At 32.7% G+C, this 26,752-nt stretch overlaps 1 pseudogene; it reads left to right on the forward strand.

Moving 5' to 3' along the window:
- Positions 1–1,233: 1,233 nt before the first annotated feature.
- On the forward strand, positions 1,234–16,621 carry LOC149536940 (putative xyloglucan endotransglucosylase/hydrolase protein 10 pseudogene; annotated as a pseudogene).
- Positions 16,622–26,752: the final 10,131 nt, after the last annotated feature.

A 26,752-nucleotide genomic window follows, 5' to 3' on the forward strand; every position in this document is an offset into this window, starting at 1 on the left:
GAGCTCATTCTTCTATTATTTTATGCTCAGGCATACATTGACGATGTATGTGATCTATTTGATATAATGTCAAAGAACATCTTCTGAAGAACACCACAATCACGATATTTCATCAAAGCTAGAGTATGAAACCGAACATCATGTCAAGGGAGAAGGGACGGAAAGCTCGAGAAACATCAATATCACTGGATATAAAGCACAAATATTGGCAGATCAAATTCACAATGTGGAGTACCACTCCATGCTCTTGCCTGCCCTAAATTATGAGACTGATAGCTTTGAGCTGCAAAGGATAGTGTCACCATGGTGCCTTGTACGAAAGTTGAACCTTCATACTTCTATAGTCTTTCACGGTTATGCACTAAGTGTTTGACAGAATGCTTGACATCAATTGAATCTTTGAAATCATGGGCAGAACAACTTGAGGAGACCACAAAGGTTTACATGAAGAAGCCCATCTAAGTGTGACGAATTCACTATTGAAGTGCAAATGAGGAAACCAAAGTGATGGATAGAAAGCATCGAAGGTGGGAGTTGTGCACGTTTAGGTCACAATGCAAGATACAACGGGCCTCAAATAATGTCAACCAACCATTTCCGATCTTTTTGAAATGTAAAAATTGTCCACTCATAGCCCATTTTAGTTGTATATTGTGTGAGCATCATAAAAGAACCAATCCTAAGGGTTGCGACAAGAAAGCATGGCAATATTGAAGGCATCTCTAGCAACATATATGGATGAGATAAGACTCCAGTTCATTCTGCAGACAAACATTTCACATGTCGAGTTAGAACTTCAAGATGAAACTTGACCATTTATTAAGTAAACGTATCTCCTCATTGATTCGGCCTCTAGTATGCTTTTTTCCATTGACACCTTCTTGTTACAATGATACCCCATGGTGCCCAGTGTGTGACATATCAAAAGTCACTAATCAGTAGGGGATAAAAAGTTGACGACGATATGTGTCTTCACAAGGAAGTGACAAACACGAACAACTATAATTTGAGCGATAAAGGGTCAACATAATCCTGATATTCATCGGATAGATGACATAATTTATGATAAGATGGTCAAGCCTTGGTAAAGCCTCAAAGATTTTTCTTTCCCTTCATGCAATGGCTCAAGAATGTCACCAATTCTTAGTTCTATAACACGATAATACAGGACTACAGATAAGATTCACCTAATATTGACACCTGGCTTCACACAGAGGCTCGTTCCACATAACTATGACGAACAGATTGGCGAGTAAGAACAAATAAAGAAGTGGAGGAGCAGGAAATAATAAATGTCTTATATAGACACCTGTCAGTTATTTTCCAAAATGTTAAGATCATTATTAATGTTTCCAAAACATTAGAGTTAAAAAGATACCATCACGACATTTTTCAAATTGAATATTAGAGCTTGGTTATTTTCTGAAATGTTAAGATCATTATTCTGAATGTTTCCAAAACATTAGATTAAAAAGGAGAGCTTCGCAACTTTTGTAAAATTGAATATTAGATCCTGGGAGTCATTCTAGCTAAAGGGAATTTGTTAAGAATCAGTTATTAAAACTAAAAGGGATTACGAAAGGCAAGATGATAAATATGTCAAGGAAAGAAGAATGGCGATACCAATTTATTGGGGGGAGACTACTCTTTTCCATAGACTTTGTGCTATGAGAGGGGGAGTTTTTCTACTTCTTTCTTATTCTATTTGTAATGCAGTGGAAGGAGACTTTTATTTTTAGATAGTGATTTTTGTACAAGGACAACATAATCTTGGTTATTTTGTTGTGTTTAGAGGGGATAAACATCAGTATATTAAAACTTTGAGTTTAAATGCTTGTTTTATGATCAATATTCAACTTGGAGTGATATTGATTTTCTCTTAATGTGTATCTTTTACATCTGATCGTCATCACGAACATCCTTTGGAATTGGTGCTCTAGGCTTCTTTTTGTGTATTTGGAAATAATAGTATGTCTTTTTCTCTATGTTATTTCCATAATGTAATAATTGGATAAATGGACATTGTGGTATTTGTTTTCTTTTTCCTTTTAGTCACTTAGTTTTTACGCATCTATGTCATTTTTATGGATAATTTTTTGTAAACCTTTATTCTTTTAGGTTAAAAGTATTATCTAGTCTAGTTTAGTTAATTCATTGTATATATCACATGAGGAGCTGTATCAAATAAATTTAGAGGTCGATTACGCTCTTTAATAGTGAAGTGACCCAGTTGTTAGTGTTGATTTAGTCTTCCTATCTGGGAATTTTGGGGTTAATTTGTTTATATTTCTTTAGAGGATAATCTATAAACACTAATTAATTTTTGGAGACCCCACTAAGAAATTTGAAATGAAGATCAATGTCTATAATTGTTTCTTCAGTTTTATGATTATCTCTATGTGCAGGAGATTGGTGACTCTATATAAAGACCATGCTGAATATGAAAGTCATGAGAAGGCCAAGGCCAAATCCAACTCTCATGGAAGATAAAATATTGGTCGAGTTCATGGACATCTATAAAGAAAGAATTTCCCTAGATGTCAGGAATAACATAAGCTTGGAAGATGATTCCACATCTTGGCTATTGTAGAGATGTCTTTGTGTCAAATTCCACAAGTTGAAAGAGTTAGAAGAAAAGAGTAAAGTGTTGCAAGTATATCAGAAAAGGGTATTGCAGCTAAACAAAGAGTTGCAAGTTGATGAAGAAGAAGCTCTGGTTATCTCAATTTCACCCATTTATTTCAATCACCTTGTCATGAATGAACAAGAAGTCAAATCAAATTTAGCTCACCCTCCTATTGATCTAGTTCGAAAGGATGAGAATATTTGTGACAACACTAGAGAAATGGTAAGAAATAATAATGAAATCTTGCCCCAAGTTCCCTTCTCACCTCATTTAGAAAGTTTCACATTTGAAGGCTATGATGATTGTCTTTTTCTTAAAGATTTTATCAAAATACTTTCTAACAATGCCCTACCAGAATATGAATCCTTTAGGCCCCGTTTGGTTGGGGAAGATGAATTTTTGACATAACCAGGTTTTCGAAAACCTGATTTTGTGGTTTGGAAAGCCAATGGTCCGTTTGGTTGACACGAAAGATGAATATACTGTGGACCCCATAATATTATTACAAAAACTGTCATAAAATTCAAAACCTAGTTTTAATTTCGAATTCCACCTTTTTATTGGAAGAAACTTCTTCCAATTTTTCACCAAAATTGGAAGATGAAATTGAAAACCAGGTTATAATTTTAACCAACCAAACACCAAAGTTTTTTTGCAAAACTTGGTTTTGCCTCTGATAACCCAGTTTTGGCCCTCATTTTCCAGCAACCAAACGGTGCCTTAATGTCATGGAAGATGGTAAGAATAATGATTCTTTATGTGTGAATGTTGAGGAATGCCCCATTCTAGAATCCTTTTCTTTTAAAAAGAATGCAGCAATAGATCTTATTGTTAGGATTAAACCACAAACATAAATAAAAATTATAGGAAAATATAACCAATATCATAAAATAATAGATCACATAGAAAATAACACAAGAGACCAAGATTTAACATGGTTCACCCAATCTCTGGGCTATGTCCACCAAACAACAAGTCTAATATTATTATGATCTAATGATTACTACCTAATTACAATCCGTAGTCCCTTACAGCTCAATACTACCACAAGAACCAATTTTTGCATCACTCACAATCAAACAATCTCTAACCCTAAGCCCTTTTATACAATTATTTTGACTGCTTTCGGGTTACAACATTTTGGCTATAAATTGGTGAATACTAGCCCAAATTTTTTTGCCATTTGTGAATGGCAAATAGTAGCCCAAAATTTTGTGCAATTAGCTGATCAGTCACCACAAACTAACAATCTCCCACATGGGGACTGATCAAACTCCACACTAGACAACAATCTCCCACTTGGAGATTGATCCTATATCAATACCACTACCACATGGGGCTCCCACTGGGTCAAACCACCCTAGATATTGTTGTTCTTTTATTCATATTCAATCTAGAAGACTAACCGAAGCTGAAGAGGAGTTCAATTTCTCCCTTGTTACTATCTTTGTAAACATATGTGCTAGATTGCCAATTGTATGTATCTTGTCCAGCTTTATTTGTCCATCCTCCAAAATTGAATGAAATGGTACCACAATTGTATGTGCTTTCTCTTTGACTATCTATAAACAAATAATTATCCTTCTGAGGGTGTCCTAATGCTTTCAAGAAGAGTTTAATCCATATCATCTCCTTAGATGCCTCTGTAACAAAAACAGACTCTACCTCTATAGTGGATAATGCATTAACTTTTGTAACCTAGAAACCTAGCTCATGGCTGCCCCCCCAATAGTAAAGACATAACCTATAGTACTCTTCTTGGTATCAATATCGCTTACCAAATTTGAGTTAACATAGCCTTGTAAATTAGTAGTAGAGCCCTCAAAGTGTAAACACTTATTGGATGTTTCTTTTAAATATTTGAGAATCCATTTGACTACATTCCAATGCTCAATTCTTGGATGACTCATATACCTACTAATGACTCCCACTACATGTGCAATATCTAGCCTTGTACATACCATAGCATACATCAAACTTCTTACAACTAAAGCATAGGGTACCTTGGACATCTTATTTTACTCTTCTTGTGTCTTGGGACACATCTCCTTTGTCAACTTCAAATGACCAAGTAAAGGTGTGCTAATAGCTTTAGCATTCTCCATAGAGAAACGTTACAAAACTTTCTCAACATAATCAGCATAAGATAGCATCAATTTACTGTTCTACCTATCTTTGCAAATATTCATACCAAGGATTTCTTTTTCTGTCACCAAATCCTTCATAGAAAATGCTTGTGCTAACTAGCATTTCAACCCCTTAATCTAATCCATGTTAGACCCAGCTACAACCATATCATCAACATATAAACATAAAGTAATGTAGTTTTCATCATCTAACCTCTTAAAATAAACACAATTCTCTGAATGGCATCTACTATATCCATGCTCATGCATAAAACTATCAAATTTTGGATACCATTGTCAAGGTGCTTGCTTCAAGCCATATAATTTTTTCTTCAATTTGCACACTAAGTTCTCCTTACCTTTGACCTCAAATCCCTATGGCTAAGCCATATATATCTCTTCATCCAAATCAATATGAAGAAAGGATGTTTTAACATCAAGTTGCTCCAAATGCAAATCTTCAATAGCCACAATACTTAAAATAGTATGAGTAAAAGTCATTTTAACAACAGGAGAGAATATCTCATCCAAATCAATGCCCCCTTTATTGAAAATCCTTTGAAAACTAACCTGGCTTTAAATCTTTTCTTACCTCCATCCTCTTCTTTTAACCTCCAAACTCATTTATTCTGTAAACCCCTTTTACATGCAAGCAACTTGCATAAATCCATGTCTTATTTTTTAGTAAAGAGTCTATTTTGTCTTTCATTGTAGACTCCCATTGAATCTTAGTATCTACCTACATAGCTTCATCATAACATTCAGGTTCACCAATATCAATAAGTAAAATATAAAACAAAGAGGGAGAAAATATTTGTGGAGGTCTAGTTTGCCTTGTTGAACGTCTAACATTCACTGGTGTGTGTGGTATTTGTTGTTGCACATCATGAGGAATGGTTGAAACATCATCTTTTGGAGTATCATCCAACACTGCATGATCATCTTCTTTCTTCTCATGTTGCTGCAATAGATCTTTGTACAACACTTTCTCATTGAATATGATATTCCTGCTTCTTAGAATTTTATAATTTTCAAACCTATAACCAAATTCATTAATGCCATATTTAAAAAATACACATTTATTTGACTTAGCTTCTAGCTTGGTTCTATATTCAAAATCCATATGAGAAAATGCTTCACAACCGAAGGTTTTGAGAAAAAACAACTCAACTTCTTACCAATCTATGCTTCCTCTAGAATACCACAACCCAAATGAGTAGAGGGACCTCTATTAATTAAATATACAACAATATTGATAGCCTCCATCCACATGTGTAAGGGCAACCTAGCATGCAACCTCATGCTCCTTGTACAATTTATTATAGTCCTATTCATGCGTTCAACCACTCCATTTTTCTGTGGAGTCCTTGGAACAATTTTTTGTCTATGAATACCATTAGTGGAGCAATAATCTTTAAATTCATGACTACAATAGTCACCACCATTATCAAATTTGAGAAATTTTAATTTCTTACCAATCTCATTTTCAACCAAGCATTTCCATTTCTTAAAAGTTTGAAATACATCAGATTTTTGTCTAAGGAAATAAACCCATACTTTTCTAGTTGCATCATCAATGAATGTAACATAATAATGACAACCATCAAGGGAAGATACCTAAACTGGTCCCCATACATCAGTATGCACAAGCTCTAATTTCTCCTTTTTATTTTCCTTCCCAATCTTCACAAAAGTCATGCTCTTTTGTTTTCCATACAAATAACTTTCATAGAAATCCATATTAATATATTTTAGACCTAGTAAAATTTCCTTTGAATGAAGTACTTTCATACCTTTTTCACTCATGTGCCCAAGTCTGTTGTGCCACAACACTGTATCAAAATTTACAGGAGCTATTTGTTCTCCCTACTCAACTGCAACAACTATTCCTTAACATTCATTTTTCTCTGAAACAATTCAATTAGAAGGAACAATGCGACCTATACAAACATATAAGGTGCCTACTTTCACACCTTTTGCTACTATAAGGGAACCTTTTGAAACCTTCCAATTTTTATCATTAAAAGTAACTACACAAACCTCATCACTGAGTTACCCTACTGAAATTAAATTCTTACTCAGCCTTGGAACATGTCTTACATCACGTAGTAGTCATTGATTCCCATTCTGCAACTTAATCTTAACCTTTCCCTTTCCAACAATTTGAAAAGGTTCATTATCCCCCAAATAAACAAGTCCAAAATCCCCTTGGACATAATCAATAAAATAACCTCTATGAGGTGTAGCATGAAATGAAGCACTAGAATCTAAAACCTATGAATCATCAACACTTTCTAAAGATAGAAGCAAAGCATCCTCTTCAGATTTGTTACTTACCACATTTGTTTCCTTGTCTCCATCTAGTTTATCTCCTTCATTTTTCTTTTGAGTCAAAAAATCTTTCTTTTTATGCCCTAGTTTCCCATAGTACCAATAGTCATTTGGTCCCCTTGATTTAGACCTCCTTCCCTTTGACTTTCCTCTTGATTTCCCACAATTTCTAGAATTACTTCCTCTTTCGGTTGTTCTGCCTTGAATTTGTCTGTTCAAAGCACTTGCTGATGTAGAGCCACTTGAGGTTTTCCTATGAGTTTCCTCACTCAAAATAACACTAATCACATCATCATATTTTAGGGTAATAGATCCTAGAACATAATTACTCACAACCATTACCAAGCCATTCCAACTTTCAGGCAAAGAACACAAAATGAAGAGAGCCCTAATTTCTTCATCAAAATTAATACCCACATAAGATAACTAACTAGTAATAGTATTAAACTAATTTAAATTATTTTAAATAGATCCACCTTCTATCATTTTCATATTAAATAAATGCTTCATGAGAAATACCTTGTTTGAAGCAAAGGGCTTTTCATACAGTTTTACTAGGGTTTGCATCAACTCTTTTGTTGTCCTTGCTTTTGTAATATTCAATGCCATCAATGGTGGCAAGCATAATCAAATGCTTCCAAGTGCCTTTCTATCCAAAATATCCCATTTTTCATTTGACATAAATCCTTGATTCTTGGTTTTACCTTCCAACGACTTCCACAAATTCTTCTGATAAAGATAGTCTTTCATTTACATCTTCCATAACTGAAAGTTCTATCTATTAAACCTATCAACCCTCATCTTACCCTCGTCTACCATCACTCCCACTCAAGCATGAGAGTTTCCTATAGAGGATAACTGAAAAGCAACTAGGCTTTGATACCACTTGTTAGGATTAAACCATGGACACAAATAACAATTACATTCAAATATCACCTATATCATAAAATAATAGATCACACAAAAAAGAAGACAAGGCACCAAGATTTAACATGGTTAACCCAATCTTTTGGCTACATCCACCAAACAACAAGTTCGATATTATTATGACCTAGTGATTATTAACTGATTACAATCCATATTCCCTTACAGCTCAATACCGCCACATGAACCAATTTTCACATCACTTACAATCAAAGAATCCCTAACCCTAAGCCCTTTTTATACAAGTATTTTTATTGCTTTAGGGTTACAACATGTCAGCCATAAATTGGCAAATACTAGCCCAACAATTTGTGTCATTAGTGAATGGCGAAAAGTAGCCCAAAATTTTGTGCAATTGGCAAATGATACCAATTTTTTTTTTATGAAGTATGTGGAGTACTTCCTTGATCAATCACCACAAACTAACACTTATTAGTAACATGTTGATGTTGAAAATGGTGTTGAAGTTTGTTTTGAAAGGGACTTTATTGCAAATGGGAATTTCGCCAAATGGTTCAATGTGGAAATGAACTTGGAGCAAAAGATGTTCTTGGTTAAAGAAATGTTACAACCTCAAAAAGGGAAAGAAAATGGCCCCTTGAGACTTATTGTGAAAAAATGCTCCTCTATCATGACCTCAGGTATTGGTGCATTTCCAACATTGGTTTTAGATAGGGAGTTTTTTTATTTAATTGCAGCCAAAAAAGATGTGATCTTTATTTTTAAAGTAGACCCTATGGTTGAAGAATTTGAATGTAACAATGTTAAAAGTTGTTTTTTTGATAAATATATGCAAGTGAGTTTGTTAAGGCAGGAGTCACACTTTTTTCAGCTAGATATTGGAAATGAGGGGGAAAGTTTTATATTTCCTATTGATAGATCTTATCATCTAAAAGAATGTAATGATCTTAAAGCAACACTTTTCCATAATAATGATAAGCTAATGGTTTGTGTTCCTAATAAGAAGGATATCAATACTTTTCAACTCAAAGATGACATGAGGGTATCCTATTCGAAAGGTAGTGAAATGGAAAATAAAGAAGATGATCCAACACAAATGGTGGTAGTTGTCTCAAATATAGAAGGTAAAATCTATATACCATACTTATTCAATGATAATGCTAATATTGATATCATTGAATATGTTTTCTTTGGGCTAGAAAATCAGCATGATCCCTTAGATATGGTATTTTCATGTGGTTCATTTTGTTATAATGATCAACCTCTTATGAAGAAGACCACCAACACATCCACTAAAGGGCTATACTTGCAGCAAATTAGATACTACTACTGTCATGAATTTTATGAAAGGGAAAGACATCAAACTTGCAGTTAGCCAAGTGAAGGGAAGTTTGATATTTGAGTCAACAAATCTGGTATCTTGCAAAGTATGCTTTGGGGATTCCAAAATGTATGTGTTGTTGTATTTGATCTAGGTATACATGTAAGGTGTTCTATTCCATTTGATTTTGACAATGCTGCTATTTCATACAAATAGTTTGAAGATGATACCATTTTCTCTTTTTGGATGTTGGCGTATGAGCTCTTCTAGTTTGAGCTTACTAATGTTGCTAAAAATTCTATGCTAGAATACTTGGGGAATCCTAAAATTTATGATGAATTGTGGCTCTTTGAGAAAAGTGTACACTTTTCCAAATTTTTGCACAAAATCAATTTAACTTGCAGTAATAAGGAGTCTATCCAAACAAAGTGGTGTTGGGTTCTTTCATGTAGATGCAACCTATTGTTCACAAAAGGCCCCTACTTCTCCCAGTTAGTAAATGGATTCATGTGACTTTTTCTGACTTTTGGTTCTTGTGGTAGGCTTTCTTCCTACCTTTTTATATATTGTAATTATGCTTTTTGTGTGCGTAGTGTTAGTTAGAATAATGTACAAGCTTCATGCTTGATGGTATTTTATGTTTTTTCCTAGTTGGTTTTTGACTTTCTCCCCTCCACCCTTACACAAGAAACTCCTAGTTTTCCTTTTCTTGGTGACTCTATTCGCCCAATGGATAAGGCACTTTTCTTTTGCCAAAGATTTCTGAAGTTCTCTATTTTAAAGTCAAAAATAGTATGACAGTTAGAGCCCATGTTGGTACCCATATAGACCTAGACATTAAACTATCATTATGGAGTCTTAAATTTCTTTGAACTAAGGTTGAAAGAAGTTTGAAGTGGTTTGATTTGTTGGAACAGGTTTAGTGTTTCTTTTGGTTTGAGACAGTTCATCCTACAAGTTCATATTGATGTTAATAAATGAAAAGGTTCAGAGATCCAAGGTTCAAGTTCAAAGGGTTCAAAATTTTCAATGGAGATTATTTTCTTTAGTTCAATTAGTCCCCTTATTTTTCTTTCCAAGAAGCCCCCATTTTCATAGTAGCTAAATACCCCTTTCTTCTATTCTGCCACTCTTCTAGCTACCTACAACTTTTCTCTCCATCCGTGTCCCCACTCTCCTCTTTTCTTCCTAACGGTTTTGATATTCCACCCCATAAAAATGTAACTGACACAATCTTATATTTTTTGCATTCTTCTTCGATCATTATGAAAAATAACTCCTACCTTAACTAACTATTTTCCTTAACAAAAGGGGTAAGGCTATCATTTTAATTAGTGAATCTATGTGTCACTAAATTTTCCACTTTATTTGGGTTGAGAAAAAGAATGGGTTGTGACACATTTTTTTTTTCCATTTATATTTTCAATTTCTAGCAACAAGTCAAGAAATCAATATTGTTCTTTTTGTAGAATTCACACATGAAAAAATTTATGGAAAAAAAACTTTATTTCAGCTCTCTACTAAAAATGATTACAAAGGCTTGAATGTAAAGAATTCAAAGCTAGAGGAAAAAATGAGCAAAAAACTTGATACACATGTATCTAGACTTGTTTTATTTGCAAGATAAAAAAAACTAAAAATAAATAAAACTCTATCCTAAATATATACATATAGCACATTCTTATTCGCATAAAAAACTAAAAAACTAACTAAGAACTTCTTTAGGAAAAAACTTTGTTTTTTCACGAATATTAATTATCAGCTTACTCCCTCTTGATGATGAGTGTTCTCAAAATATGATCATGCTGAGTGTGCTCACAATCATACCCATTCACCTCAAAGTTCAACTCTTCATCACTAGAGTCTAATAGACTCAAATAGTACTTCGAATAGAAGTTAACTAACTGTTTATCAATTTCCCTCATTCATGAGAGGTCATAAGGCTTAGTTTTTGTCTCCTTTCTCTAGTATAGAGAATAATCATAACACTTCCACATGCCAGTCAAAATAAGTAGTCATCAACTACTTCACTTAAACATCAAAACCTTGATCCACCATTAGTGCTTTTGACATGCAAACATTGAGGTTTGTACAACCTTTTCAGCATCTTTGTCACCTTCTCCCAACAAGATCTATTGATCCATCTATAATCAGCCTACATACAATTTTTCATAGATTTTCCATTGTTATCTCTATTCCAACATAGTCTTTTCACTATGACTCTTCAACCCACAAATTCTACATGGGTGAAGATTTCAACATTTATCAGCTTTATGTCCTTCTCTATGACAATGAGAACATGTAGTACATTCCTTACTATGAATTGATATGTTTGAACCTGCAACACTAGCAACATAAAATTTCTCTCTCTCACAAAATCCAAGGACTTCAAATTTTGGCCTCCAAATAGGCTTGATGGGGTCTTTCATGCCTTACCCATATTTTCCTAATCCACTTCCTTGAAATATCAATTTGGGTGTAATCTTCAAACCACTATTATTTTTAAAATATCCATTGCTATCATCATAACAATGTCCATCTATACTTGTAAATATTTGCTTACCATCATCTTTATCCTCTTTACCAAAAGAAACTTTCACTACATCATCCACATTCAATTGATATAGATCACTTGTTCCATATGCAACATCACCAATTGATTTGGTTGACATCAATTTTTCTTTTTCTTTTTCTTTCTCTAACATTTTTACCTTCTCTTCTAAGTATATGTTCATTTTCTTAATTCTTCGGATTCCTCCTCCAGATTATTATTTTGGAAAAATTTCTCATAAACATTCTTTCTCAATCCCCTTATAATTTCTAACAACTTTGAATTTGTTTTTTTTCAAAACTCATCAATTTATCATTTTTTCTTTACTTTTTTTCCTATCTTCCCCATTGACATAAATTAAGCTCTTACAAAAATGAATTACCTCTATTGTGGACAATATTGTTGAGCTGGACAAAATAAAACTCCTTTAATCACAATTAATTTTCAATCTTCCTTTTTCTTAATGCTACTCATGATCTTTTCTCTTCCTTTTAAAACTCTTCCATAAATCCTTTTCAATACACTTAATTTTCTTCTAGAATATGATTCAAATCAACACCTCATATCTTCATGCTCTCATATTTTCAAAAGAAAATTGAGCCCATATAATTTCATAAACACTCTTTACATCTTGTGGTCTTCATTTTCTCTAATACCAATATTGTAGTTAGCTCTATTAAATTTTTGAATTTGTGAAGTATTGTTTGTCATACTAAAACCTTCCAAATCCTAAAGCTTTGATAACAAATGTAGAATTTACACATGAACAAAATTCTTTTAAAAAATAACATTATTATAGCTCTCTACTTAAAAATATTACAAAGGCTTGAAAATAAAGAATTCACAATGAGAGGAAAAAATGAGCAAAAAACTAGATACAGATGTATCTATACATGTTTTATTTGAAAGAGAATAAAACTAAAAACAAATAATACTCTATCCTAAATCAATGCATATAGGATAGTCTTATTTGTATAAAAAAAATTAAAAAATAACTAAAACCTTCTTAATGAAACTAACTAAACAAGAGAAGATTAAATAAATAAATAACCTTATCCTAATAAGAAATACATAATATATATCTTATCAAAGTATTCCATAAGAGAGCTTTTTTCTTGATTGACAGTTTATATATGAAGCCATACAAAGTTGATTAGAATCACAAATTCATCTCAGACATTTAAAAAAAAATTAACAATAAAATTATTATAAAAAATTAATCACTCTTTTATTATTTGTAAAAAAAAACAAGAAATTTAAAAATAACTATAATTTATTTAGAAGATGCAGTAATGCACACTATCGTAGAACACTTTATTGTCTAATCCTTATTAAATTTTGAATTCCAAAATTTGAGCAAAGACCCAATGGGTAGCCCCAACAAAAGGTATAGGAGGAACAACAAGGATAACAAGTGCCACAAAGTGGCTAGTATTTTTCGATTATAGTTATAATATTTTATATAAAAAATTTGATTATAAAAATATAGTGTAAAATTAGAACTGATTATACAAGTATAGAGAAATAGTTATGCATAACATAATATAAATATATAAAATAATATTTATTTAATATCAAATTTTATGTATAAATAAAAAAGGTAATAATTAACTTTGTATTAATATTATAAACTTCTATACATTTTAAAAGAAGCTATTTTATAATAATACATCAAAACAATATTTGTAAGAAATATAAATATATATATATATATATATATATATATATATATATATATATATATATATATATATATATATATATATATATATATGTATGTATGTATGTATGTATGTATGTATGTATGTATGTATGTATGTATGTATGTATGTATGTATGTATGTATGTATGTATGTATGTATGTATGTATGTATGTATGTATGTATGTATGTATGTATGTATGTATGTATGTATTTTTAAAATTGAAATAGTGTTGTTACTTGGTAATAAAGTGTTTCAATTTTTGAACCTGTTAATCCTCTAGTCATGTGTGAAATATGTTCCATTTTAATCATTGGAATGGTCATTTCATCCCTGAGTTTTTGTGAGTTTCTAAATCTTCATGTCTCCGACTCGTTCCTAGCTCTGCCTAGCACTTGAAATTTTCAAAATCTGACTTTTGAGCTCCAAGTTATTGCAGGTTAATGGAGAGACCCAAATTACGCATTTTCAACTTTATCATTAACCATTAACCTCTCAAATAGGTTAATGATAACTTTCAAATTGTACATTTTGGAGTAGGTTAATTAACCTCTCCAAAAATACGTAACCATTAGGTTAATGATAACTTCTGAATTATGCATTTTGGAGTAGGTTAATTAACCTCTCCAAAAGTGCATATTTCTTAACCTCTTTGAGACAATAATTAACCTCTCTATTTAGCTGATTAAGGTCAAGAATTAGAAGCAAGAAGATCATCGTGTTGAACACCAAATGGAATTTGACGAGGAAGGCAGATTGTTTGCTAAGAATTGTTGAGGAATAGTAGGATGTCCACTGGCAGCAACACTTTCACAGAACTTTACAGTATTGCTATTGGAACAAAGAAAGAACCCATGTGTTCGGAGGAGAAAGCTGCCTCAATGTAGAGTTTAACATCAAGAGTAGCACTTGAGTATGTCAAATTTCCCAGCTAGGATGGGCTGAATCATATCGATAGGGGGAGAGAGTAGTTACCAATACAGTGGCAGCTCTGATCCAAAGGCAAAATGAACAGGATTGGCTCTACTTATCTTTAGTGCTCCTGGTCACTGCTTGTCCCTGCACCTTGGTCATATCAACTCTAGTTGCCATAGCTTGTGGTTGGGCACAAGCTACTAGGATGGGCTTCCTCATCAAGGTGGAAACTTTCTAGAAGCCTTGAGAAGGATACAAGCAATTGCTTTCGATAAAAATGGAATTTTAACTGAAGGAGAATTCAGAGTGGCAGACATTTATCAATATGTGAAATGTTGAAGCTTGTAGGATACACAATGCATGCTTGACAAAATTCTTGAGCCAGATACGATGTCTTGGATGGCACCAATTGCAGGGTATGCATAGAAAAGGGTACACTAACGAGGCCCTACAAGTGTTTGGGAAAATTCTTTGATGGGACATGTGGTCATGGACTAAACTCAAACTAAAATTCATATCTAGATGTTGAATAAAATGCCTACAGGAATATCTAAGAAAAAGAAGTGAGTCTCAAGAAAGCTGCTCATTATTTCCTCTCTGCTTGTGCATCAGTGAAGTAAATGAAGTTGAATCATTAATATTGTGATGTTGAATATGTCAATACCATACATTAGCTATTTGGTAGAATATCTCTATTCTTAGCCCATGCATGATAATCTCCAATGATGAATGCTATTGGTCGTAATGGAAAGCATGACACCATGATTCAAACTTCACCTCCAGCTTTGATGGAACATATTATGGTGTTCAGCTATTGATTTATCTTTTATGGAATACCCTTGGATATGGCATCTCATTGGAATTAATGGACATGGTCATCAAATCAGGTTGGACACACCAAGTCATGGATGAAGTTAGGGGTAGAATCTGTGCTACCATATTTGAGTCCTGTGCTTAATGGGGATGCCTTGCTCAGTGGTGCTATGGGATTCTAAATGATACTAGAGTGAAATTCACAAATATTATTAGTATTCCATGATAGCTCCAGAATTTTGTTCAATATAAAACCAGGGCACAGATACTTGGTGTTGTTGCAACTGACAAACTTGTTTCTCAAGATCTCATGTAGATTACTCTTTGAGGAAACGACTACGTCAAAAATTACTTCCTCACACCGATAACAAATGGGGTGTCAAGTGAAAGTAGGTTTTCATATTTTATTCAAATTGAAGGAAAATCATGTTGATCACCTTATTGACAATAAATTAAATCAGTGATAGAAAAAGCTGCCAAAACATTGAATTTTAGCAAAGATCTCTACATTACATGGTCACCAACTAGTGTTAAGACTTTGAATGATGGATTGGAGAATTAGCTGATTTTGACCCAAGATTTTGGGTTGGGATTTAGTCACAATGCAATGTTTCTATTTAGAAAGAATGAAATGGAAATCAAGCTTATTCATGGTAACTCAGCTGGCATAGTGGTTGCATTCTATTTGGCCTCAGACCAGCCCAACCATGATGAACTAGGCTTTGAGTTTTCGAGGAATGTTTCAAGAGAGCCAATCACTATGTAAACAAATATATTTGCAAATGGAATTGACAACAGAAGGGATTGTATAAACCTTTGGTTTGATCCTGCCCAAGATTATAAAAAATACTCTATCTTCTAGAACATCTACTACATCATATTTTATGTAGATGATTTTCCCATTAGAGTACACAAGAAGTATGCAAATAAGGGTATTACATTTCCTAGAAGGCAACCCATGGGAGTATATGCAATTATATGAAATGGGGATAATTGGGCTACTCAAGGTGGAAAAGTTAAAATAGATTGGAATGGAAATCCTTTTGTTGCTTCGTTTAGAAATTTTTAGTGTGGAAGTGTGCCCATGGAAAGCAAATAGAAGGTTTTGTAGGACTAGAAGTGCCCAAAATTGGTGGAACAAAAGGACACATAGTACTCTAGATGATTCATTGAAGGGATAGCTTGAATGGGCAAGGAGTAATTATCCTATCTATGATTATTGCACTGATAGCAAGATAATCAACACTACTACTTCTGATGTTACTCTCACAATGGAATACACTCTCTCTCATATTAAGGATTGCAACTATACCATGGTTCACAAATATCAAGTAAATGATTTGAGCTTTTGAAGATATCTTCCAAGCCATACATTTCAAATAGTGGTCATTGTCATTTGAGGTTAATTAACCTCACCCAAATCACATATTTGGGAGGTGGTTATTAACCACAAAGAGGTAGTTATTAACCTCTATGTCTATATAAGGACTCCTTTTGGCTTTGTAAAAGGGGACTTTTTGGTTTTAAAATAAGGGAACAGTATGCTGAAATTTTGATGAAGAGATAAATTTTGGAAAATATGTACAATTTTTTATCTCTGAAATCAAAATATCTCTATTATCTTTTTGGTGCAAGGAAATGAAATGAGATGTGCTTTGGGTTTCTTATTCTAAAATCAAAATTTTTATCTACTATAGTAGACATTCTCATGGTATTGTGCGTGTGTTTATGAATAATGAATGTGTTTGGTAATATTTGTTGCTTTCAAGCGTAGTTCTTGATCACCTTTGTTATCATTCTTGTTTACTCAAGAAGGTTGTGAGGGCATGTGGTGCATTCATCCTGAACAACTTTCTTTTGATCTTTGAAGTTTTAGATTCTTTATTTGAAACCACTTTAAAAATGATATCATACAAGGGACTACCCCTCCAAATGCAGAGGAAGGCCGCATATCAAGGGCCTATCCAATTTTTGTGAATGATTTGGCACACACTCCATTGGACAAATTCTATTGTGATAAACCTATTTACCAACAAGTGTAGAAAATAAAATAACCTTAATATTTTCCCATAACTTAGAATGTGTTAGCTTTCCATAAAATCCATTCATAAGATTTCAAAATTGATTAACCAATTAACTTGAAGACAAATCATTATTTTCATTTTGTTATTTAAGTATTTTACACATTACTTTAGAAAATAATATAAGAACTCTAAACAATTAAAAATATGTCAATCCAATTGGTTAAAATGAATATGATTAATAACTAGTTAAACCAAACTAATTACAATAACATATGCCTATCGACAAATACTAATAAGAACATTACAATAAGAATGTTGAAATCAATTTTTTTAATAAAAAATCTAGGAATTTTAATTTAAACAAAAGTAAATTTAAAAGTTATAGAGCATTGAAATTATAACATTCTACTATTTAAATTGTCTACAATCCTTATATAAATTGAATTAGACTTTAATATTTGTTTTAAAGAGCTTCTTGTTCAAACATTCTTATAATTCTAGTGTAAAGTAAATTAAGTAATATAATGTAAAACTTAATAAAGATCTTAATTTGAAGTTTCTATAGTCTTGATCCATGCACTACAATATCACACTCCACTAAGAAAAAGAGTACGATAACTTTATTTTATTTTAAAACTTGACAAATTGTCCACTAGTAATAGATTTTTAGTGCACATTTAAATTGAAGAATTAGAATTCATAACTTAGGCTACCATTAAAGGAATGCTAAAATTTTCAATTTCCAATTAAGAATATGATATTAACAATCACAATATGAAAACAAAAACCAGTCATAAATTAACTAAATTAGGGCAGGGCAATCATAAAAGTTAGGGCAGGGCAATCATAAAAAAGAGAAATATTAACTTTTCTTGAACAATAGAAGAACTTATACAACCATAATTACACCAAAGGTGTACCCTTTCTCAAGAATTTTGATTCATATTTTGCATCGACCCTTGGAGATGCTCCATTTCTATACAAGACGATGGTTGACATCCTCATCATCCATCTTTGAGAGCAACATGTTTTGCACCCATGGTTTAGATTTCATAAGAGACAGTGGAAGATGTTTGATTGTTATTGATTATCCGATTGGGCAAATTCCCCACGTCCACAGTGCAGGTTGTAGAGACTTTTTCCTTATCATTCCGTCGAGTGGACATCGTACTGCTTGCCACTGTTAGAATCAGATTGCAATGGAGACGTGCCCCTTTGTGCGACATGAAGATGCTTCCAGCCATCATGGCGGAGTGAATAGATAATGATCACAACTGCCTTCTCCATTGGGGGCAAGGGAAAAATCACCACTGTTATAAGACCATTGTAACTGCAAGCACCATCATTTCATTTTGCTTCTTCTGCCTATTTATTGAATTTATTCTTGGTAGTGGCAGATTCATATGTGTTTATAAATCATATCTAGAGGACGGGAAAGTCATTTAAGTTAATCAACTCAAAATGGGTAGTGGCCAAGAAGAGTGTAAAAATTCCGGGTTGAAGTAGCAATTATTAGTAGGCTTCACCATCATCAGCTGGTGCCTTTGGTTGGCTATTGCAAGGCAGACAGTCAACGATTTCTGGTGTATGAATATGTTCCAAATGGAACCCTTGAATACTATCTTCATGGTAGGACTACTTCTTCGATATTATATGAGAAAACTACTTTCAATCTATACCACAGATTGTACTTTCCCATTTTTGTAAATTGGTAATAATTATGGTACTGTTTCTTGTCAAGATCTATTAGTTAGGATTCTTTTAATCTCATGTGGCAGCATATCCACTTTTCAGGAATGATGACATATAGTCTAGTTGCCCAATGACCTCCCATGCATTATTTGTTTTGGTCTTGACCAATTTCAGCCTTAGTGTGGTCGCCTGCTACGAAAACATTGGATTTACCTTGAACATCATCACCGACTTTTGGCTTTTAGGTTTTCACAATTTTATTTGACAAAATTAGGTTTTCACAAATTTATTTGACAACTTCATTTAGGGGTTTCCTATTTATGGTGTGTTCTTTCTACGAAGGTGTCCAAATTTGAAACTGTAGTGCGTTGATATCCTTTTTCCCTTTATGAAATTTTTGTGCATTATGTTGAAATTCTTTAATGGTTGTCAGTAGAAGGCCTAGCTATGATCAGGCACTATGTGAAAAATAGATCAGTGTCAGATGCAATTGTTTGGATGTGGCTACCTTATCAGTCACTTTATTTCTAGGTAGATTCATATTTATAGGGTATTAGCAATAATATGTGCATTCAAGTCAAGGATCTTATCTTAAAAACAGGTGAATTTAAAGACAAACTTTGAATCTGCTCTAGAAGTGAGTACCCAAGCAAGGAATTTAACAAAAGCCCTATAAACAATTTTGATTCTCACAAAGAAGAAACAAGTGGAAGAAGTTCTGCTAAGCGTCATATTAATTTTTGAGTTTAACCTCTTAAAGGGCATTAAATAACCTTTTGTAGACACTCACTACCAAAATCATAGAACATATAGTTTCTTATAAACCTTAGAGTATTTTTGTGGGCTATTTTTCATCGAGAAAATATTTGAAAAAGCATTTATCATGATACCCTATAAAATTTACATAATACTCTTGGATCTGGTAAGATATACACGTGTTAGAAGGCAGTTCTATACTTTTTGGAAATGATATTATTTATCTATCATTTATTGCTCAAGAAAATAAATCTATTGTGTGCAACTTTCTTTGGGCCATAAAACCACAAAAGCCAAGAGATTCCATCATACCCTATCTATAAGTTAAACACATACATTTTCAAAAGTGTGTTTATGCATGTATAATATTCATAGGGCCTAAGGGTGACCTAGTCTATGGCTGAAGTAGAAGCTCAAGTCATTTCAAAATTGGCAAAGCTAAATAAAAAGAAAAAATAATTCTTTTGTGGGAGCACACTTCTACAGATACATGTTAACTACGTAACTTTTGATGTTCTTTGGACTATCACATGTCTATAGGACACAACCATGAGTATAAACAATGCAATTTGTTTTGATGCTCTTTGTAACCTATGATCTTTTAGTTGTTGATGAACTGACAATATTTCTATCTTTGCAGTCATTTGAAGAAAAGTGTTTGATATATGTATTTAACATCACTAAATGTCAATGGAATAATAGGAGGCATACAAAGCCAATTAACTAACTATAATGATTTTTTTTTAACATAGTTATCATTTATAGATCTAAAAAAAAAATACTAAATAGCTAAATACATGTTCTTTTGGAGGTTGTTTATTAAAAAGGCCTTGCCAGGCTGCAAGAGTGTATGTCAATTTATTGCCAATCTATTTTTCTGTTATATTGATTACACTCAGCTAATTGTGGGCCTCAAAGTTTTCTATGGAATGCCCAGGTTTGTGAACCTTCTCAAATCTACAGTAAATGCCAGTATCTTTCATTACAAAAAAATTGAAAACTTTTAACTTACGCAATGGATGCTTTATCTATCTGAGTAAAATAACTTTAAGTTCCAGGAAATATACATTTTGACAGTTTTCTAACACACAAATGTTGGTCTAACATGTTCACGGAGCCTGTATTCGCCCACGTGCTCGAATAGACATCCCTGAAATATCATTGTATATAAATTCTTTTTCCTTCCACAGAGATTGCACTCTTAATATATGGATCTTCAATTTCAGGCTGGTCATTGCACAACCTATTTTGGAAATTATCTTCAGCCTAAAGTAACAGATAGCAGAAAACAAAGAAGGAGAAACTCTAGCATCATTAGCAGAATAATCTTTGAACTCATCTGAAAATGAATTTATTGATTAAATGTTGGGTGATGCAATGCGCTCCCCTGCCCACAGGTGGTTAATTATGTGGTGTTCCATGTTCACTAACAGTCATGGCTTTTGGTGTAACGGCAAATGGGCCCTACAATTGGTATCAGAGCACGAGGTGTGCAGATTGGAAAATCAGTGTTGAATTTTTCGGAAAGATGGAGGATTTGAAAATAGAGAAATTTACTGGCAAGAATTACAGCCTATGGAAAGTGCAGATGCGTTCCTTGCTGGTTAAGCAAGACTTAGCTCTTGCAATCGAAGGAAAGTCTAAGAAACCGTCTACAATGACTAATGAAGATTGGCAAAAGATGGATGACAAGGCTATGGCATCCATTTTTCTCTCACTAGCGAAAAATGTCTTGTTCAATGTCTCAAATGAGACGTCAACGAAAGATGTTTGGGACAAACTTCAGATTATGTATCAAATGGCGTCGGCTGCAAACAAAATCTTCATTATGAAGAAACTCTACAAACTGAAAACGAAGGAAGGGATTGCAATGTCAAATCATATAAATGATTTGAACACCCTATTATGTCAAGCAAGCTCGATTGGTATGACTCAAGATGACGAATCCAAAGCAATCATCTTGTTATGTTCTTTACCTAACTGTTGGGATCTCGTAGTTACAGCTGTAAGTACTTCAAGCCCTATGAAGTCAAAACTGGCCTATGATGAAGTTGTTGCCACTTTATTAAGTGAAGACATGAGAAGGAGTAACAAAGACTCCTCATCCGGTGATGCTCTCACTATGGTCAGCACTGAGAGAAGAGGAAGAAGCCATCATAGAGGAAATAATAATTACATTAAGCAAAGATCAAAGTCAGCCAATCGTTCAAGGTCAAGAGGTAGGAATGGTGAATGCTAGTTTTGTGGTAAGCCTGGCCACACAAAGAGAAATTGTCGGACTTACAAGAAAGCACAAGAAAATGTGAGAAACATGGAAGCAAATACAGCCTATGAGAAAGATGAAAGTGCTTTAGTTCTTTCTACAAGTGACACAAAATAGGGTACATTAGGACACATTAGTAAGGTTTTGGGTTAGGGTTAGGGCTAGGGTCAGGTTTAGGGTTAGAGTATGAGTAAGGATTAGAGTTAGAGTTAGGGTTAGGGTTATAGTTTGAGTTAGGGGTAGACAGAACATTATAATTTGGGTTAGAATTAGGGTTAGGTTAGGGTTTGAGTTTGAGTTATGGTTAGAGTTAGGGTTAGAGCTAGAGCTAGAGTTAGAGTTAGGGTTAGAATTAGGGTTAGGTTTAGGGTTTGAGTTACTAATAGAGTTAATTTTACAGTTGTGTTAATGTTAGAGTTAGGGTTAGGGTTAGAGTTTTAAGTCAGGGTTAAGGTTAGAGTTAGGGTTAGGGTTAAAATTAAAATCCAATTATGGTAGAGTTAGATTTACAATTAGAGTTATGGGTAGGGGTTGGGTTACGCTTACAGTTAGGGTTAGAGTTAGATTTAGGGTTAGGGTTAGGGTTAGGGTTAGGTTCATATTTAGAGTTAGGGTTATATATAGAGAGAGTTATATCAATGTTAAGGTTAGGGTAAGGGGATTGAGTTAGGGTTAAGGTTAGAGTTAGGGTTAGGGTTAGGGTTTCAGTTAGGATTAAAGTTAGGGTTAGGGTTAGAGTCTAATTATGGTAGAGTTAGATTTACAGAAAGATTTAGATTTAGGGTTAGAGTTAGGGGTAGGGTTAGGGTTAGGGTTAGAGATATGGGTAGATAAAGGGTTGGGCTTAGGCTTAGGGTTAGGGTTAGGGTCAAGGTTAAGGTTAGGTTTAGGGTTAGAATATGAGTTAGGGTTAGAGTTTGAGTTATAGTTAGGGCTATAGTTTGAGTTAGGGGTAGACAGAGTATTAGAATTCTAGCTACGATTAGGGTTAGGTTTTGGGTTACGGTTATGGTTATAGCTAAGGTTAGAGTTAGGTTTAGGGTTACAGTTATAGTTAGGGTTAAAGTCCAATTATGGTAGAGTTAGATTCAGGGTTACAGTTAGTGGTAGGGATAGGGTTACAGTTATAGTTAGGGTTAGGGTTAAGGTTAGAGTTAGAGGAAGGGTTATATTTAGAAGTTTTCTTATGGTCATAGTTATAGTTAGGAGGGGAGTAAGGGTTGGGATTTTAGATTATATTTATTATTATATAAGGTGCCCTATATAATAATATGTATATTCCCACGCTCATGGATAAGGTTAGGGAAAGAAGTAGGACCATGGTTATTAGAGTTACATTTAAAATTTCATTTAGGAGGGCATTGTGTGCTATTTTTTCCCCCTATTCAACCCATCATTGATGTTTGATCTGAGAGACCTTAAATGGGATAGGTTCTTTGCAGAGGGTTAACATCGCTAAAGTTGGTGGCTAACATTTTGTGTTGGCTCGGTTTCTTCATTGACCACGCTAGATCATTTTTTCTTGGTCAGGTTGATTCATGCTGCGAGATTCGATAACTCTTATTTCTTTGCGAGCTATCTTCCCATCTTCCCAAAAGTGCAAGATGTTGCCATGCATTCTCATTCTAACGTTTCTTTATACGCTAGTGTCTTTGAAACACTCTAAAGCCTAGAATTGCACAAGATGCTGCCATGCATCTCCATTCTAATGCATCATCATGTTACATTGTTTCAAGGTCAATTCTAGAGTTTATAGAATATTTAGAGTTAAGATTAGGGATTAAATATACATGAGGGTTAGCGTTGGGTTGTATGATAGTTATAGTTAGGATTATAGTTAGATATATCATTTAGATTAGGTTTTAGTCAGGGTTTAATTAGACTTAAGATTAGGGTGAGGATTAAGGTGAAGTCTATAGTAGGGTTCATATCATGGTAGGATTGAAACTAATGTTAGGGTTAACATTGAAATTATGATTAGGGGTAAGGTGAAGATTTATATTTGGTCATGATTGTGGTTTGTGCTAGGATTAGGGTCTAAGCTATGATTAATTTTATGATTGTACCTTTAGGGTTAAGGTTTTGTTTAAGTTTATGATTATGGTTACAACTATGGTTTATGGTTCAAGTTTAAAGTTGGGAATGTGATTAGGATCAGGGATTAGTAAATTTTTTAAGAGTTTGGTTATAGGTTTACACCATGGTTAGGACCTTGGGACTGGATTTAGAGTTTAATATCATGGTTATCCCTATAGTTAGGTTTAGGATTTTGATCAATATTCTGGAGTTTGTTTTTACATTATGGTTAAGGGTTAGATTTTAGGGTTAGGACTATAACCAATATTAGTGTGTAGGTTTTTGGTTTAGATTATGGTTTGGGCTGAGATTTTCGTTATGATTAGAGTTTATAATATCAATAGGGATATGTTTTAGTGCTATAATTATAGTTTAATGTTGGATTATAGTTAGATTGTACATCATTGTTGGGGCTAGGGCTAAGGTAGGGGTTGCTGTTAGGGTTAACTAAGGATGAAAATTAAGATGGTTTATCTTTTCAAGTAGAAAAAAAAACTCATATTGATTGAAAAACAAAGAAATTATACTTTGAAAATATTTTTCTATGTCATAATAGATTCATTTATTTTAATTATTGTATAGTTAATTAGTTGTTTGATATTTCAAAGTAAACATGGCTTATTTTATTTAAATTTAAATAATATTATTGTTTTGAACTGAATTTAGCTTAATTGTTAATGATCATATTTATATTTCTAATATTAACTCCAATTTGATCAAAGACCAAATATATTTTTGGTATTTTTGTAAACGAACTTGCTTAACACTTCCCTATTTCAAAGTTAATAAAATATCATTTCTATTGTCTTAGATTTGAGAGTAAGTATATTAAATAAGTAATAATAAATGAACATTATGATTAATATATTTCTAAAATAAAAATATATTGCTTAAAAACTTGTTTACTTTAAATGAATAAAGTACTCATTTACTTGTAAATTTTAAAAATAGAAATTAATCTACATATATATAAAATATTTATTCTTTTTCCTATTTGCATACAAATTAATTAAAATCTAAACTTTAAACTACGTAAATATTTTTAAAATATATATCCATCAATAATTAGTTTAGAATAAAGTAAAATCTAAAAATTAGACACATATAGAATCTTTTTAATTTCTAGATACATGTTTTTCTAATTTATTTCTACAAACATGCAACTGATATTTCTATTATCCATTTTTTTCCATTCTAAAAAAATCTAGATGTAAATAGAATTTTTTTAGATGCATGCAATCATTCTAATTTTTTCTACATACATATATTAACATTTCTATTTTATATTTTGTTTTTACATCATGGTTATTTCAATCAAAATATCTAGATGTATATAGAATTCTTTTAATTTTTTACATACATAAAATCTTTCTAATTTTTTTCTATATACATAAAAGAATAATTTCTATTTTCTATTTTTTAAAAAAAGCTATCATAAAGATTGATAAAAAAATTGATTGCATATGCATTCTTTATTTTGTGCACTAAATGCATTAATTTTTTTCATTTATCTAATGGTTTTGAATGAACTTTGTCTCATCTTGGCATTGCATCTTCCAAAGATGAGTAAGCAATATCAAGATATAAAATATCAAAGTTGAAAATATTGAAATGAATGACTAAAATATTAAATGTTTAGGATGCAAGGCAGAAATAAACTTAACTATGTTGAAGTGTATTTTATTGATTAAATGATGACTTTTATATTGAATTACTAAATTACCAAATCTACCCACCCCATTGTAAAACTTAATTTCTCTGTTTCAAACATGATTAAATTAAAAATAGAAAATCTACACAACATAGATCTATTCTGCATAATGCAAATTTTAAAACTATGTAAAAGATTTTTTGTTCTGCATAATACAGATTTTAAAACTATGTAACAACAATTTATTCCTGACTTCCAACTATTTGTATCTTCTCTAATATAAATTATTTTGTTCATATCATACATTATATAATGAAAGTAAATCCATACCAATTAATATTAATGTAAGTGGGAAATAAATTTTTTTTCGCATTGATAGAATAGTATGACGGAATCAAAAATGGGTTTGCCGTGGATTTGCATTCTTGCATCAATAGTTTAAACTAATTCCGTACTCATGAATCACACCGGCTAAAATACACTGAAAAAAAATCTATTGTAGGGAGGCGATAAAGATTAGTAAAGAACTTAAAGAAGACACACGAGTATACTACGAAGAGTTTTTAGAAGTGAGCATCTTATTAGCTCCAAGCTGGAACCTCACAGAACAATCTATCATAGAACAATCGAATATTCATTTAGGTTTTTTTTATAAAAACATTACAAATACTATATTTTCAAAATAGAGATTGATGCTATCAACACTCAAATGAACAAGACTCATTCTTATTAACAACTTTTACAGAGAAATAAAATAAATAAAATTTGAGAAGACCGAGCAACTCTGGAATTTTGTCCAAATACAATGACCCAAATCAAAGTCAAATAGAAATTGAAATCAAAAGGCTCCAAAAATTCAATGTTTCAATTTGTCATGGATCTTCTGAATTCTGCAAAGATTTTAGTGTGCTCATAGACTGGAAGGAACCTATAAATTGGAGCCGCAACAGAGCCAATTCCAAATGCATATCTAGATCCAGAGTCAGTCATTTATCTTTAATCCATTCCCATTCAGTCCCAG

The sequence above is a fragment of the Cupressus sempervirens genome, chromosome 10, assembly GCF_028749045.1.
Source record: "Cupressus sempervirens isolate cs-2001-9-10 chromosome 10, ASM2874904v1, whole genome shotgun sequence".
NCBI classification, from domain to species: Eukaryota; Viridiplantae; Streptophyta; class Pinopsida; order Cupressales; family Cupressaceae; genus Cupressus; species Cupressus sempervirens.